This window comes from Protopterus annectens, chromosome 7.part0 (assembly GCF_019279795.1).
Source record: "Protopterus annectens isolate FY-2018-M chromosome 7.part0, PAN1.0, whole genome shotgun sequence".
Lineage (NCBI taxonomy): Eukaryota > Metazoa > Chordata > Ceratodontiformes > Protopteridae > Protopterus > Protopterus annectens.
This window is the reverse complement of record NC_056739.1, coordinates 613010768-613029779: the sequence shown is the minus strand read 5'-3', so window position 1 is coordinate 613029779 and position 19012 is coordinate 613010768.

Below are 19012 nucleotides of genomic sequence, written 5' to 3'. Positions count from 1 at the left end.
AGGGTGGTCACCTTTGCTGGGGTTGTAGGTGAGATGAAGATTTCCATGGTGATCGGTTTGTGGTCAGATTTAACCATGGAGGAAATGACAATAGGTGTGGAGCAATGGTCTCCTATGTTGGTGATAACCAGGTCAAGGATGTTGTTTCCTCTAGTAGGGGTCAGAATGAGCTGGTCCAGGGCACTGGAATTGATAAATTCCCAAAAGCGTTGGGCCTATACATTGGTACTTGAGTAGCTTTCCCAGTTGATGTAAGGGTAATTGAAGTCAGCCAGTATGAGAGTATTGGGTTGGACCTTGATAGATTCCACGGTACTTAGGAACTTGGAGTGAGAGTCTAGGGACATGTTTGGGGTTCTATGACATGTATCACCTTCTTACCCAGTGTTAGTTGTACCTGATGTATCTTGGATGCATTATGCTGGTCTACCAGTCTAGAGGTTTGCGTATTATTTAAGAATATGGAGACACCACCACCTTTGGAGCTTCTGACCATATTCTGGGGTCAAAAGGTATGGAATGAATGCCTGAAAGTGCAGGGGTGCTTTCTGCCTCTTTAAACCAGGTCTCCATTACAGCACAGATGTCGACATTCTCCATTTTGAGGAGAGCTTTGAGTGAGTGCATCTTGAGATTTAGACTTCTAGCATTGAGTAGCATGATCGTCAGATTGCATTTGTTTGTAGCTGTTATGGTGGAATTTTGGTCTTTGGAACATTGCTATAAAAAGGCACTATAGGGGTGGCAAAAGCCTTAGCCAGTACCTGGAATCCCAGGGGTGACAAATGCAGGCCATCTCTGGCAAAGCATCAAGGTATGTCGATCATGTCATCCCAGGCAGACAGATACTGGATCCCCTTAGAATGTTACCAGAAACTTAGCCAACTGTTGAAGTCAATCACTTTCTGCTCGTACTGTGGTATCATTCTCGGTGATGGTAGAATACTGCTCAGGGCTAGGCTCATACCTGCCTGGGCCACATAATCCAAGTGTTCCATCACATCTCTTTTCATGTACTCCAGGGAGGTACATCTCAGGTCATTCACACCCACATGGAAGATGATTGAGACATAGTTGTACTTGTTGTGGAGTGACATGAGTGCATGTGTTACATGGTGGATCCTGGCACCTGATAGACAACTGACTGTCACCTTCTCTTTGCTCCACCTAGTGAGTGGGGCATCAGTGTGCCTCACAATTGAGTCTCATATGATTAGTACATTGGGCAAAGTGTTTTGCCTTAAGGGCTTAGGTTGAGGGGCACACTGTGTTGTTTCTTCTGGGGTTAGTGCTGTATTGTGGTGGTCAAGTGCGTTTCTGTCTCAGGGGTCCCTGTTGTTTGGGTACATTTTTATTGAGAGCCTCTGCAAAGTTGTATGGTTTGTGTTTCTATGTGTGGGTTGTGATGGTTGGTGTTTTGGAGGGCTGTGTGTTCTATGTAGTGAGTTGCAGGTGTTGACCTTCTCCTCTTGACCAGCTTGTCTGGTCTTGGTTGGAGCATGACTGCTTCCAGTTTGGTGATATAAGTGCATCTCTCACATGTATGAGTGTTGGGAGGTAAGAGGAAAGGGTTGTCTGTGTACATTAGACAGTTCCCACACTGTCTCAGAATGCCCAAGTGCACCAGGTTAGCAGGAAAAAGCACAGGAAATTGCCCTACAATCATACCAGGAGGGGTGGTCAAAACTAATAAGTACTTGTGCTGTTACTGCGTAGGAATAGCTAGTGCTGATAACACCTAGGTGTGCTATAATAAATGCTACAAAAGCCTGTTAAAGTGCTAGCCGATTAAGCTAATTGGACCGCAAGAAATAAAAGAACAAGCATGTTCTATGGGAAAATTTGAAGAACAGACTTTCTGACACTGGTAATAGTTTACCTCAGCTGAGTGCCACTGTGTGGTGCACAAACCTACGCAAACACAAGCTTTTAAACCAGAAAGTTGAAAGTAATGGAAAAACTAACCAAACGGCCAATAAACTACAATTTCTGGACCAGAAACCACTCCTCTTGTGGTAAATAGGCTACCTAGTTCTTACCACTCCCACTGATAAGCTAGAAGGCTGGTCTGTTTATTTTATCAATCCTGTAACTTCTCAGATATTTGTAAGGAGCCTCCTTAATACTAGTTGACTGTGTCACCAGATTTTGCTCATATCCAGCTCTTTTAATCCACAACTTCCTAAATCTCAGTTTAGTCTTTTTTTATATCTAATCCTGTTCAGAAAACATGCCCTACTTTTGTATAGCACCCAATAATGGTTATTTTTCTATTTGTGTGATCACCATGGACTTTTAATATCCATCCTCATATTAGCCATCATTACAACATGTTTTGACACCAGATATTTAATAAATATATAGAAGGACTCCCAGGGTGCATCCATTGTTTTCATTGCTCCCATTCTTCTAAGGCTTTCCCAAGGGCCACATTCTGATTGCAAAGAAAGAACTTACCTAGGCAAAAGTTCTACATCTTTTCTTTCTCAGATTCTGTATGTCTGGGTCCCATTATCAGTTCTTTGTGCTACCCTTTGGGTTATTCACAGCTCTAAGAGTATTCACAAAGACTCTAGCCCCTGGACTAGCCCTTTCCAGACTTCTGAGCATTCTCATATGTCTTTATTTAGACAATTTACTTATCTTTGCAGAGTCTTTTCCTGGAAGTCATGAGTCTATAACATGGATTGTCTCCTTCCACACCAGTCTGGCATTCTAGATACATATTCAAAACCCATCTTTGATGCCAGGATACAGGACTGGATTTATAGGGTTCAGAAGGAGCAAACATTACCATCCTGTGAATTTCACATTCAAATTTTGGGCCTTATCAAGAAGGTACTACTCAGGTGAAGACTGCACATGGTTCATAATTCACTCTTCTTTTTTTCCTCGTATCCCATCACAATCTGTACCAACAAATGATTCTAATTTTGCTTGGGAAGCAATTTCAATAAGAGTAATAAGGTGCAGCCTATGGAGCTTGTCGGATGGGCCAAAGCACATCACTGTTAAAGGGATACTAGCTGGGATCCAGGCTATAATAGCTTTTTTTTATTTGGGATCTCTCAGACCCTTGCATGTGATTACAGACACCACCACAGTGAAATGGCACTTCAACTAGCAAAAGGATGCTAGGGCCCTCCTTCTGTGCTGGCTGGCTATCATAACTTGGGAGGTGGCTCTTAGGCATTTCTTCATTCTCCAAGTATCTTACATCCTGTCAGATAAATATGTAGTTGCAGACAAGCTGATCAGGAACCGGATAGTCCCTCACTAATGGAAATTACATAAGATGGCCTTCCTGAAATTGATCCAGTTGTGGTGAAGCACCTCAAGTAGACCTGTTCACCAGATTAAATGTGTTTAAATCAGAATAAATCTGGTTAAAAACAGGTTCTGTTTGAGGACTCTTTACAGATAGACAAGAGAATAGATGCATTTCCACTCCTTCCACTGACATGCGGGGTCATTCTCAAGATTCAGAGGGACTCTTAAAAGATCTTTGTGGTAACTTCCCTCAGGTCCATGTAACAGTGGTTCTCCCTTCTTATGGAATTGACCATTTGCAGTTGCTACAATCTCCCTCTCAGATCATAGGTTCATAGGTAAGGACTAGGCTAGATGCCCCTGTGGGCCATTTTAAACCTAGCCAATTTCTCTGAAAGGTGAGAATCAAATTCTGTACATTGTATATGTGAGATAAACACCTTATTCACTATGCTAACCCCTAGCCCTTTGTATATTAAATCAACAAACAGAACGCCAGGTGTATTTGGTGGACCAAAATTCAGATTACTACAACTGATTGCCTGAATGATTCAAATATAATTTTTTTAGATACCTCTTTCATAAGGACATGCAGCATGTACTAAATGAGACAAAAAGTCTGCTACTAGGAAATCATATATTGGCACGTGGAAAAGATTTTCTTGTTAGTGCTTAGCCAATAACTGGGGTCCTAATGCAGATTATAAACAACTGCTTCTCAAGTATTTGTGTGAGTTACTATCCTTTGGCCTACCTTTTTACTTTGTCTGTGTTAATCTTGATGCCATTTCAGCATGCCTAGACATGACTCCACCCCTTTCATCTTTGTTTCTCATTAAGCAATTCTTGAAAGGGATTTTAAATATGAAGACACCTAGAAAGAAGGTGGCTCCTTCTTGGGAACTTAAGTCTTTACTGGAAAAACTAATCATATCTCCATTTGAACCTACTCATGAAGCAGATTTATGGTTCATCAGCCCTAATGGTGAGTGAACCCTATCTGGTATTCTGAAAGAAAAGGCTTATTTTAAGAACAAATCCCTCATTTATGCCTAGCATATCTTTACTTTGAACCAGGCCATCAGTTTCCCAGTGTTTTACCCAGAACCTGAAAGCTAGGGAGAAAAATCCTGTATAGTCTTACACAGACAGCTCAGGTAATAGTTTGACAGAACCAACTCCTTTAGAAAAGCTGATCACCTATTTATTTCTTAAGATGGGATGAAGAAAGGGCAACCTGTCCTGATACAAACTATTTCTAAATGGCTGTCCTCAGCTATTGCTTTTTTTATTCCTAGCATGATAAATTGCTTTCCAGCAGTATCAAGAAGTACACTACAAGAGCCTTATCCTCGACAATGGAAAGGGGGCGACTCTAGCAGCCTTCTGCGGGCAGCTCCTTGGTCCTGTCTATGTACATTTACAAAGGATGACAAAGTCAATTCCATTTCCAGATCCAGAGCCAGCTTTGCAAGGACCATTTTTCAGGGGCTTCTGGAACCTTATCCTTCCTCATCCCTGATAAGATAACTTTGGAAATCAACCCAGATATCCAGAGGCTACTGCACCAGTGAGAATGATAAACATAGTACAGTTGTGTAAGAACTTACCATAACAGTAGATGTTTGAATTAGACACTGCTGCAATAGCCACAAACACCCACCATTCCCATTTTCTTTCCTTTAATTAATTATTTTTGGGGATATACCATGCTTTTGTGCTTCTATCTGAGGTTTAGGATGAAGTGGTATCCACCTTTTCTCTACAGGCAAGAAAGCACTGAAGTAAATTCCTTCTGGCTGCTGTTTATCTGATTGGTACTGGCCAATCAGCAGTCAAATGGAAGGTGTGTGAAGGGAGCCAGAGCTTTTGAAGCAGGCCAGTTGTTACTTCCTTTGGCAGAAAACAACCCAAATAGCAAAGGTTCCTGTAGCAGCATAGAAGTCAAACATCTACTGTTATGGTACGTTCTTGCACAACTGTGCTTTCCTTTCCAGTGCAAATGAAATGAAGGTGTTGTAAACATAATTAATCATTCTCAATGCATCTACCAAACAATGCACATGTACAGTGTACTTGAACGTGTGTGTGTGTGTGTGTGTGTGTGTGTGTGTGTGTGTGTGTGTGTGTGTGTGTGTGTGTGTGTGTGTGTGTGTGTGTGTGTGTGTGTGTGTGTGTGTATGTGTGTGTGTGTATGTGCGTGTGTGTGTGTGTGTGTGTGTGTGTGTGTGTGTGTGTGTGTGTGTGTGTGTGTGTGTGTGTGTGTGTGTGTGTGTGTGTGAAAACTACACTACAGGAAAAAAAGGTAAGTAATCAAACACAACAGAATAACAGGTCTTCCCAGCAAATAGTAACTAACTTGCTATGCAGTCTAAATAGCATATTAACTATATGTCAACCAAGCCTCAAGTCTGAAATAGTCCTTACCACAATGAATAATAAAATAATCAGTCCCATGATTAAAGCATGTAGATATACTGTAAGAAAACAAGTTTCACATAATCTTAGAAACAAATAATGAGTAACAGAAAGCAGAACCATCACTAAATAACAAATAAGCAGAACACCTTACAAATACTGCATGAAAGTGTATATTTTTGTCACTATTTCTGTGAAGAAGATGATAAAGAAAATGAACAAGATAAAAGTCTTAATAAAACACAGAATTTAAAAGGAAGCAACAACTACAACATATTGCCCCAATCTGCCACCACAATGTGATGCAAACAAGAAGGAAGACAATATATACTTCAACATCACTTCAGATCTGATGAAGTTTGGTCTATGTGCCTTACGAAAGCGCTAACGTCTGTATTTATTACTGAGTGTTTTATTTATTTAGTAAAACGTTTGTTCTTTTACTTCAGCGAGTGATTCCTTATATTTTTGATACAGACATGATTTTTTTAGACTGTATAATTTAATCTGCAAGCTTTTTATCTTATCACATTGTTGCCTATAGCTGAATCCATAGTTTTCCAGTCACTATTTTCAACTTTCCATTTGATAATTTGTGTTAGACTATACAGGCAAAGTATCTTCACTATGTCAGATACTTTGGCCTTGGGGTTGCTAGCATCTGAGAAATCAAGTCTGATGGGCTATCATGTTTAGCTCTGAAGTCAAGAGCTTGTGCTAAATCTTTAACATGGAAGTGATGCAGAGTGTTGCATTTTAGGAGATGTAGTTATTTATTTATTTATCCATCCATCCATCGTTGAACAGATAAGTCTCACTAGGCTAATGGCCTGCTTATGGGATAGACCCATGGTGGTAATTATATTACTAGAGGACATTTGGCCATTGCATCTGGGAACTTCCCCTACTGTGTGTGACACAACGGACTTCCTGTTCCAGGCATGGAGATGGCCTGGAGAAACAGGGAGAAAATATGGCTGATTCAACTTTTGTTGAAACTGGAATGAAAGTTGCTGAAAATGTAGTCGAAATAGTAGAATCGCTAACAGAAGTTTTTTTCTGATGATGTGGGTGCAGAAGAAAACAGTGACATTGGATGAAAAGAAGATTGTGAAGGAAAAGGAGATTGTAACTGAAACAGAGAGGGATTCAAAGGAAAACGTTTCAGAGGAGATAGATGGAGAGACAGTTACCTGTGAACAATGCATAATTACAACTCTCCAATCTGGGGGGGGGGGGGATGATTGCTTGGAAGAAATGGTAAACCAATCTGAATCAGAAAATAGAGCAGCAATTTCATGGAGTGATGACATAATAGAAACAATAGAAGAAAAAGGAGACAAAGAGACTGTGCCAGAAAAAGTTTCAGAGACAAAAACTTTTATGCATAAACTATTGGAGAAGAAACAAAGAAGAAGAAATAAAAGAAACATAAAATAAGTATGCAGTACATGTGAGCAGTAAAAAAGAAGAAAGTTTGGACAGGTATGAGGTTTGAGACTCTGTCAAGAGGTAAGAGCATTTATTTTGACTAATAAAGAGAGTTTTTGTGACATGACATTCAAGACTGGGCAGGCCATGGAAAATGTTTTGGGTGCATATCATCAAAAGTAGAATATTTATTCATGGTCATAATATGTGGTGCAAGCTTTTTTTCAGACAAACAAAAAAAAAGAATAATGATCCAGTTTAGAACTGATATTGAAGCAAAAGAACTGAAAGGACATTTGTTAACTATGAGTAAAGAAGTAATGGACAATATAAAAATATATGATGAAAGAGGACTATGGACTGAGGGATGGCAATATGGAGTAATAGTGAAAACAGAAAATGATAATGTTATGCATGTGCCTGATATTATTAATGTTCATGGTAATAAGGGTTTTGTGAAATACAGGTGTCAACCAAAGTCTTTTTATTTTTGTGGAAGAAATGTTCATTTAATCAATGAATGTGATGAAAATATGTTATTTATGTAAAGTGCAAAACATATGGCAACACTGGTCATTCATGTCTAAAATGTGAAATGAATATGCAAAAAAATGAAAATGAAGTTGTACAGGATGAAGAGGTAGTACAATGTGTTATACAAGGAAATGTACAAAGCGATGGGACTGATAGAAAGGTCGTATATGAAGTTAAAGAAAGTAGCTATGAAAATAGAATTTCAGCAGATAGTAAAGACAACCACAAGGCCTTCTATAGTTATGTAAAGAATCTCCAGATTTGCTCTGAGCTACTGCACAATGGTACCTCCTATACCGAGCCAACAGAAATTGTCAGTATACTGGCCAACAGATTCAGTACCAACTTTACCCCCCCAAAGGACCAGTCACAATACCAGTAGATTGCCAGGCACCCAGTATTACTGCTGCACAGGTTAAAACAGCACTGTCCAAGGCCAAGTATACAGCTTCTGGGGGACCTGACAATATCTCTGGTTGTGTTCTACATGAACTACAGAGTGAACTGGTACCTCATCTGTCTGCCCTGTTCAATCACAGCCTCACCTCAGGCTTTGTCCCTACTGAATGGCGCACTGATACAAACATCCCTCTCCACAAAGGAGGAGTGACTACAGACCCTGGCAACTATCGCCCCATTAGCCTGACGAGCCTGATATGCAAAGCTATGGAATGTATCATCATGGACCTAATAAACAAGGATATAGGGAATCTCCAAACTCTGGATCCCACACAGTTTGGTTTTGTGAAGGGTAGATCATGCCTGCTCAACTTGGTTGACTTCTTTGAGTCAGTCACTAGTGCTGCGGATGAAGGCAAGGTGGTTCATACAGCCTACCATGATTTGGCCAAGGCTTTTGATACCATTCTCCACTCAGAAATCATAGAAAAACTCACTAAGCTTGGCATCAACCCCTATATCACTAGGTGGGTTGCAAATAGGCTCAGAGAGAGAACCCACAGTGTGAAAGTAGCTGACTCCAAGTCAGATTGTCGACTAGTCATGAGTGGAGTCTCACAGGGTTCGGTCCTAGGTCCTCTCCTGTTTGGTATCTACTTCTCTGAAGTCCAGGCCAACACAAAGGGACTCTGGCTGATAAAGTTCTCAGACAATTGCAAGTTGGAAGCTATTATTAACTCCCCAAGTGATGTTGACATCCTACAGAATGGCCTCACTGAGACCAATGACTGGTGTCAGAACCATGGCCTTAAGCTCAATGCCAAAAAATGTGTTGTCATCCCCTTTGGGAAAAACCCAGTTCCCATGAATTACCACATTGATGGTAGTCCACTGAACACAGAAGGCGTTATAAGATATCTGGGAACACAGATTGACAGCAACCTCCCTTTTGATCACCACATTACCACTGTGTTCAGAAAGCCCTTCTATGTGCCACATCTCATTACTAAGGGTTTTGCATCCAGGAAGAAAGAGGTCATTGTATCTCCCTACTCTACCCTCATTAGGCCAATCACTGAGTACAATGCCCCATTTGGCATGTACCTCACTAGACACCTGCAACAACTGGAGAGGCCTCAAAAGTACCTCACAAAGAGGATGCTAGACCTTAAACACTTGTCCTATATGGGCAGACTCAAAAAACTCCAACTATTCTCTGTATCATATTGCCTACTTAGAGGTGATCTCTGCTTGACTTACAAAGCCATGTCTGACCCAGCTCTGTTAGAAATGCTACATCTAAAGAAATCCCAATTCCTCCACACTACATGCTTCCGAAACCTCAACCTCATTACCACAATTAACAGAACATGCTGGAGGGACAGATGCATAATCCAGAGACTGTCCTATGCTATGGAACAGACTTCCCATACATGTCAAGCAGAGCACCTCACTGACCCCCTACAAGAGAAATCTTGATGAGTGGATGGATGGGAAACAGAAAATTCACTGCAGGGATCACTCCAGTGGCTCTACTCGACAGAGGCACTGGGAACTAAGGTTGGGTGGCACTATGCCAGGATAATCCTATGGCTAGGCTTGTAAAGGCCCAAGGGCCATTAACCTAGCACACACCTATGAACCTATAAACAAGGAAAAAGAAACAGAGGAGACAAGTGAGGAAGAAGCTGACTGGCATACAGTAAGAAATAAAAATAATATGATAGGGAAAATAGTTAAAGAAAGGAAAAGAAAATTCAAAAATCTAATGCATAGAAAAAATAAGAAAGAAAAGGGATAAAAATGTTATCATACTAACTGTTCATAAAAGCTGAAAATATTAGCTTTAAATGTAAACAGTATGAAAAATCTTAAGAGGAGAATAGGTATATTACAATGGTGTGCTGCAGTAGACGCACATATTATTGTTTTAGAAGATATCAGATTATTAACAGAGGAAGAAAGAACACAAACTGAAAAACTTTGGAATGGTGCAGTAGTTTGGGACATGGGGAAAGGAACATGCTCGGGCATATGTATATTATGTCAAGAAAGCATTAAAATATTAGATGTAACCCTAGTGGAACTAGAACGAATTATGGTAATTGACTTGGGATGGAAAAATATGTGTAGAGAATTATAGCTTTATATGCATATGTAACAAAAAAGAGCAAGAAATGATGTTTAAAAATATTCTTAAATATGTTTTTGTAAAGGTGGACATTATAGTGGTGGGTGATTGTAATTTAAGAACAAATAGGACTAATTATGATGCTAAAATCATTAAATAAATTATGAGAAGTGGAAAGTTAAATGTATGGGAAAATAACTACTGGACCTACAAAATGAAAGAAAATTAGGACAGAAATTGATTATGTTTAATATCTGATATTTTAAAAGTTAAAAGGAATTAGGTATGCTGGATTTTCTAATCATTTGTCTATATGGGTTAAAGTACAGGAAAATGAAGACGATATAATAATATGAAAAGTAATAAAGAGAACTAATAAAAAGGAATTAGACTTAGAAGAGAAATAAGAACTTATGAAATTATGGAAAAATCATATGAATATGAGAGAATTTTATGACAATTGGCCTGTTTGGTGCCTTAATTTTAAAGAGAAATATAAAAAAGTATTTTTAGAAAGTATAACGAAGAAAAGAAAAAAAGAAAAAGAGAGATATAAGATATTTAGTCAAGAAACATTCAGAGACTTATTAGAGAAGAAACAATCCTTCTATGAAAAAGAAAGAGAAATATATAAAATGAATCAAATTAAAATTAACAACTTGTTATATAAACAAACATATTGTTTACAAGGAAAGAAAGAAGAGGTAGCACCATATTTGAATAAAATAATAAAAGAAGGAAACATAAGAGAATTAAAGAATAAGGAAAGTAAACAAATAAGACAGCAAGAAGGAGTATATGAAATAATTAAAGAATATGTATTGGAATTATTTGTTAAAAGAGAAGAAAACGTAGAACAAATTTATAACAGTGAAAAATTAAATAATGAAGATAATGAGTATTTAGAACAAAAAATTACTATGAAAGAATTGAATGAAATTCTAAAAGATATTAACATGAATTCTCAACAGGACTGGACAGAATTGGATATGGTATGTATAAAGAAATTAAAGAGTGTCAAAAATAATTTTTATAGAAGTTATGAATGAATGGTTAGAAACTGGAATTAAAGAGAAAGAGATATCTACAAGAGTTATAAAATTTATATTTAAAAAAGGAAATAAAGTGGAGATAAACAGTTGTAGACCTATAACATTGAATAATACAGATTATAAATGTTTTAGGAGAATAATAGCAAAAAGGAAAAATGGATAGAATATATGACCAAAATGCATTTGGAAGAAAAGAAAAATAAAGTCAAGAATTATTATGGATAATAAGAGAAATAATTGATGATATCATAAATAAAAATGTAGAAGTAAAGGTTAGTATAGGTGATATAAGTAAAGACTATGATAATATTCAATATAAATCATTATGGGGATTTTACAGGCATATAATATATTTATTTATTTATTTGCTTTTGTTAACCAGGAAAGTCCACTGGGCTGATATGAGCCCATTTTCAATGGAAGTCTGGGGAGAAAAGATCCAAAAACAATATACATAATAAAGATATTATTTAGAGAGTTAATAACAGCATAATATACAAGAGTAATAATAGCATTTAACAATATACAATAGAATAATATAGGAGTCAGAAGTGCCACAGTAACATAGGCAATGTATAGCAACATTTTGTGGAAGACTTGGATGCTTGGCAGGTATTCAATAGATCAGACAGATAATGATAAACTGCACATACACAATTTTTTACACACCATGTGAGGCAGGGTGAGGCACATTGTGTTGTGTTTGAGGGTGAGTGCACAATAGGGAGAGTGAAGAAGAATATGGGTATCTGAGAGATGAGTCAAGTTAGTAATCAGGCTACTGAGGATTTGGGGATAGTGCAAAGGCATAGCCAATGAGAGGAGAGATGTTGTTAATGTGATTTTTTGAATGACGGGGCATTATTTATAGTCCGTAGAGAAGGTGGAAGGGCATTCCAGAGTTTAGCCACAGTGAAAGAGTAAAGGTATTGGTCTACAGGGAGTTTAGGTCTCTTAACTTGGATAAGTGATTGATTTTCAGATCTTAACAAACGGTTTGGTTGATAAAGAGTTAGAAGTGAAGCCAGGGTTGGGCATATGGAGGAATTGTAGATGAATTTGTGTGCTGTGGCTAGTTGTATGCAAGTTAGGTGTTGTGGGAGTTCTAGCCAGTTCTGGGATTGTAATGAGTGACAGTGGTGGGAGGAATATTTTGCTCTTGTAATGAATGTAGCAATTTTGTTATAGCAGCTCTCCATTTTATTTTTTGGGGAAGAAACCAAAATAGAATGTGGAATAAAGCAGGGCTGCCCAGCTAGTAGTATAATGTTCTCATTTGTTAATGTAATAGTGAAGGAAATTAATACAATGTCAAGTATCGGCGGATACAAAATGATGAAGGAAGTATGACTGCCAATCATTTATAATTAAATGGATGACATTTTCCTGATTGTTAAAAATAAAATATGGATGGAAGAAGTAAATGAAAAATTAAGTATACATTTAAAGAAATTGGTTTAAGTATAAATAAAGAGAAAAGTAAAGGATTTGGTTTTGAAGGTACTATAGGAGGTATTGAGTTCAATGAAAAATATATAGATATATTAGGAATAATAATTGGAAGGAATGAATACAGACAGCAACAACAATGGGATAATGTAGTCAAAGAAGTAAAGGATATGACTAATTTTTGGAAATCATATAGATTTTTATATAGAAAAAAGCACACTTGTTGAACACTATGGTAATAGGAAAATTTGCTTATGTTGCTAACATCTTTATGATTCCTATTAAGTAAGAATAAGAACTAATGATAATTATGTTTTCTTTTCTATGGGGCTCTAGACTAAATCCAGTCAAGAGAGGGATTCTATATATGAAAGAAGAGCAAGGAGGCTTGGGTTTAAAAACCCCAATAGAACATGTAGCATCTTTAATTTTATATAAGCTATTAAAAGGAATTATGAAGGAAAATAAAAACTTAATAGAAATGATACTATATTATAAAAACAAAGAACTGTGGGAAGGAAAGGAAGTTAAAAAAAAGTAAAAGCATTGTGAATTAAGAAATGAGAGTACCAAAACAAAATGATGTTATGGGAAATAAAAAAGAATATATGTGAGAAAAATAGAAAGGAATGGTACTTAAACATTATGAAATCATTGTATTGCATTGATCAGTAAAAATATTTAGAAATAAATTAGAAGAAAAGTCATAATGGTGAGATATAATTACTACAAAAAGATTGAAGAATGTAATGATTTTTATGGAGATTGTCTATTAGAAAATTGCTGGTTAAGTCAAATATGCTATGCAAGAAAAAACAAGATAGAATATGGAATAAATGTGGAGAGTTTGAGACTACTGAGTGTGTGTTTTTGAAATGTGACAGAGTTAATAATTTGTGGAAAAAATATGTAAACATAATTGGGTGAAACGTTTGTCAAACTTTGAGCAAATAAATATGGATATGATATAGTTTGGCTATTATGGAGCATGAAGACAGGAAAATGTGAAGAAAATGGACAGAGTGATATTTTATGTTTCATTTACTATATGGAACTAAATGAAATCAAATACAATGGAAATTGGACTTTGACAAAGATTCTGGAGATAATATTTTGGTTGTGGATAAAAGAGTGGGGGAAATGCTTAAATTAAAGTCTATAATGTATGGAGATTTGTAAACAGACGTAAATAATTTAAATATGTAAATCATATGTAATGTATATACAACAAAAAAATAGTCTTTTTGACAGGTGCTGTGGGATCTTTTATATCCATTTGAGCTACCGCAAACTTGGACAGATGGGACCTAGTCTCATCTGAAGGATGACACAATCAGGAGTGCAGCATCCCCTTTATACCTGGAGTGGGAATTGAACCCACATTGCTACCTGTTGCACCACTGACACTGCAATCAGCATTACTTAATTTCACCTTGGTGGCATACTGGTTAGTTTCATGCAAGAAAATGGAAGTTTAAACATGGGGAATACCAAATTAACTTGCTATCAGAGTTGCAATGCAACTAACCACTAACATGAACTACTAGAGTCAGGAGTAAATTGATAAGGAAATCATGTTATTTTCTCTCTAGTTGTTAACTAGAATAAGAAGTCAGATCTCTTTCTTGTTGTACACTTCATATTATGACATACTATTTGTATTCTAATTTTGCTGGCAGTGCTAACCCTGTCATGTTGTGCTTTGCCTTTACTGTGCTTTCTTGTGATATGACATCAGTTCTACTCAACCATCTTGTGATATTTGTTGTTGTGTACTTCTTGTGCCAGTGCTTTCACTTTTTCTCATGTACTACATTCTAATAGTACACATTCCTGGCAGAACCACGTTATGTAGTCAGTCATTACTGGAATGCATTGCTAATTCTGTTTGTTTAAGCCATGCTGGATGTATTGCAGTATCAGGCATATTATGTTATAATGTTTAACAGTCATACTTAATTTTATTCAACCACCCCAGAAAGCATTAGCTGTGATGACCCAAACCTCTGCCAGGTGTTGACCACTCATGGAGAAGTAAATCTCCCAATGAAGGAAGGTCATCTCTTTACTGGCTATTCCATTCTCCTTCCTTCCCTTCTCATTGGCTTCCTCTTGCCTTCATTTAGAAAATGCCGGTGTTTCTACTTAATGTACCTTTCCTGAGGGATCATGATACAATATGGGTTCCAGATTAGTCAAATGGGAACTGCATGTACTATGGCATGCATATAAATGGTGGGAGGGTAGCACACAATTTGCAAATACATACACAGTTTAAAAAAAAGACATGTAGGTAGCTAGGGACAACAACATCGTGCCAGTTTTAGCAAAAGTCATTAATTCTTCCATTCATAAAATAGTGACTGCCAGAAAAAAAATGAACTTAATTTCTGCTGCTGTTCATGTAACAGCATTTTTTAATAAACAAGCTATATTAGTTGCACTATGGAAACAAAGATAAAATAAATAATAAAAAGACATACATGCTATAAAGAGATATTGGCAAGAGACTCATTTATAATGCTATAATGAATAACCAGTGACAGACCCAGCCCTCATGACTAACAATGAATAGACACTCTATGAATAGCAATCCATTAGTGAAGAATATGGCTAGTATCATCAAATGTACTGTCTCTGCTGTACTGTTATCATTTCCATTCTTTTATAAATGATGAGGGGCAAAAGCTGCTTTCTTCCAACCTTTGTTTCATTCTAGGCTAGTACCAAAACCTGAAAGTTTAGTACATGGGTGGAAGTTTAATCTGGGTTCCCCAAGTCTGGACACACACAACCACTTGAACCTCCTAGTGTGACTCTGCAAACCTGTAAGCCACATGCAGTTAACTGTGGACTTATTCATCCTTTGACCTTCAGCTTATGGTGAACCTCAAAATCTGGCTTGCAAAGTGGTTGTCCTGCAATATATTTATATGCCTGAACTGAAAAAGAAAACAGGCTTAAGTATCTAACTGCAGTACAACACTATGCTAAATAAACTGAGCTCATCATAATACGATAAATTTCATGAAAATATTTTATGAAACTAAAGCTGTATGTTGGGCTTTGTACCTTGTTTATGAAAAAAATATTGTGCATTTCTAATTAACTGCACAGAAAGGACACCAACCATATGCCATACACTGACTGCTGTGGTTTTCCCTCTTCTAAGGGCCAAGGAAATAACTCTTTCCTCCAGTCAACAGTATGCGAGTAACAAGTTTTCTCTCTCCTACTGTCTTCCACCAACCCCAGACAGATAATGTAGCCCCTTAAATTATTGGCAATTCATATTTACTGATTTTATTGATATAAATGGCAGATTAATTTTCCTTTGACTGCTCCCATACTCCAAAACTGATTATCTGGTGAGCTTATATCCAGTGACTTGTTACTTTCTCCCTCATTTTGTTACTGACTTTTTAGCTACTGCACACTCTTAAATTTCTGGTGACCAAATGGTTATAGTAAAATATTGATCTTCAAAGACTGCTTGGAACAAACAGGAATGAAGCTAGAAAATTCAAAATTATACTCATAGCCTCATATTGTTGCACCAATATACCTCACATATAGAAAATAGCAACATAGCTAGGATAGGGGGAAGACAGCAGTCACCATGGTAGACAAAATGTTAAGGGATCAGTCTTCAGTGCATGCCAACATTGAGAAATGTAGCACATAATTTACTGTAGTTTTAAAGATGGGAAGGAGAGAAAGAGAAGCTTTTTTTGTCTTCAACTTAAAGTTGGGGGGGTCAGATCAGAGGATGGCACCAGGCGCAAGAATAGCTAGCTACACTCCTGTGATGTCCCCTGCAAGCACATTAATCATTTTCAAATCTGCCTGTTATAGCTATAACAATATTTAAATGTGCAAGACTATTCCTGTGAAAGGTATTCACAAGTCTATGGTGCAGGCATAAGGTTAGACTCTTGCTGGTATTCTGGTTAAAGCTGCTGAGAGACATCCTCCGAGAGATGTACTTAACTTGACTACATATATCCTTGGGCAGAGTAATTTATGTATAATTTATTTTTGCTGTTACTACAGGATGAGTTTCAACCCTGCTGGTCTAACAGTTATCTGGGGTTTTATACACTTCCATTATGACTCACCAAGTTAAAACCTGGTGAGGAACTAACTTGCTGAACACAACAGGTCAAGAATTTAGCCTAAAGAAAAACTGAAGTATGAGCATTTTTTTCAGTGGTTACTCCTCTTCAATGCATATGTGGAGGGCAACCCCCCCCCCCCAACATCAGAGTCATATATACTAACTCAGCAGCTGCAACAACACAGAAAAACAAAAGGAAATTTGTGAAAATGAGTAAATCATTGTCAATGCACACTGAGAAACTACCCTGGCAGGAATTTCTCAAGGGAAAAAGCAACTGAAGGGTTCAGCATCAGTGAGTAGAACTCATCTGATAGAAACGTGTTCTGTTTGTACTCAACAAGGTGTAGGGAAGCGATTTTACACACATCGTGTTTTGCAATGCTGATTTCCACTAATGGCTATGAGATTTTAAAATAATCTTACTCTATTGTTTGTTGGGCAACCTATTACAAACTAAATTTTGACTGTCAATTCAGGCAATGCCTTGTTTTTGTGAATTCATACTCAATGCCTCGGTTTTTCCATTTTCCCACAAAATCCTGTTAAATCCTAGTATTGTTACTAAATACAAAAACAAAGTTATTCATAGAATCTGACATCTTAGACTAGGTTATTCTTTCAACAAAACTCAATTTTTTTCTGCCAGTTTTTTTAACTTTGTAGCCTGATTTTAACATTTGCTTTAAATCGCTTATAGACACAACATTTAATTTTGATCAGTATAAACTAAACAAAAAAATTACAAACAGAATAAAAACACTGACACTGAACAAGAGTGCCTATCTCCAGCATAACACATGGAATCTCATCTAATTTATTTTTTTATTATTTGTCATTTGTTAACTGGGTTGGTCCAAGTGAGCCAAGGGCCAATTTTCAGTGGAGACCCAAGAAGAAAAGCTCCAAACAAATAGAAAATTATAAATACAGTAGAAAATTGTATCAACATTACATGAAGTCAAAGACATTGTAGTAAGATTTAGCAATTACATAAAAGTTTGGTTAAAGTTACATGCATACATTGCAATAGTTATACAAAAACATATCAAGCTTGAAATACAACATACTATTCCAGAGTTATTATTTGCATATGTATAAGGAGGTATTTTTTTACTTCTCATCACGCTTAACATGTATAGAAAATGAACAATTAGAGAAGAGAGAAAATGTAAAAAGAAGTGGAAAGAAAAAGGGGTGGGTCATGACAACGGCAGGGTCTCATGATAGCCGGGTAGTTTTTCAGTTCTTTTTTGAAACTGTTGAGTGTTTAATTTGCCTGATATTTGGAGGGAATTTGTTCCAGGCTTGGAACACAATGCATTTGTAAAGTAGCTTACCCTTTGTTCTTATTTGGTTTATATACTTCAAGCAGGAGATGATCAGAGCTATGGAGGGAAGAGAAGGAGTATAGAGAGATACCACTGAGGAGAGGGAAGGACAGGAAGCGGGTTTACTAAGTAATGAGTCAGTGAATTGTAACTGGGATAAGAGCAGTATCTGAGGAAATTCAAGCCATTGTAGTTGTTTAAGAGAATGGCAGTGGTGGGATTTGTATTATAGGTTGCTGGCAAATCTAACAATGTCATCTTATGTTTGTACAAGTTTGTTTAATGAGAAGGATTATAGGTGTGTAAAGATAGGAGAGGCATAGATGAGACAGGGAAGGAAGAAAACTTGTGCCAGAGAAGATCTGGATTCAAGAGTCAGGATTTTTCTTATTTCTATATAGTAGTCTCAATTTTTGATGTGTCGTTTTTAATACAGCATTGAATATGTAAGTCAAATTTTAGTTGGTCATCAATTATGGTTCCAAGGATTTCGCTGTGTGGTTCAGGTTTTATGACAGTATTATTGCTAAAAGTAATGGTGAACATAGATTTATGATGGGAGAGAGATTTAGGAATGAAAAGGAGGAGTTTGGTTGTGTATGGTTTAGGATGAGTTGGTTATCAGTTAGCCATTTCTCAATAGTGAGGAATGAGCTTTGAGTGAAGGTCAGTGATGCTGTCTGAGAAAGAGATAAGAGTAGAATCAATGTACTGTATAAGTGAGGAGGTATTGCAGGATGTGTAGAGATTGTTAGCAAAAATGTTGAAATGTAGAGGACCTAGGATTGACCCTTGACGGACTGTAGTCAGGATAGGAAGGAAGGGAGAATAAGTGGATTCCATCTGACAGACTGTAACCTATTAGTAAGGTAGCTAGAGA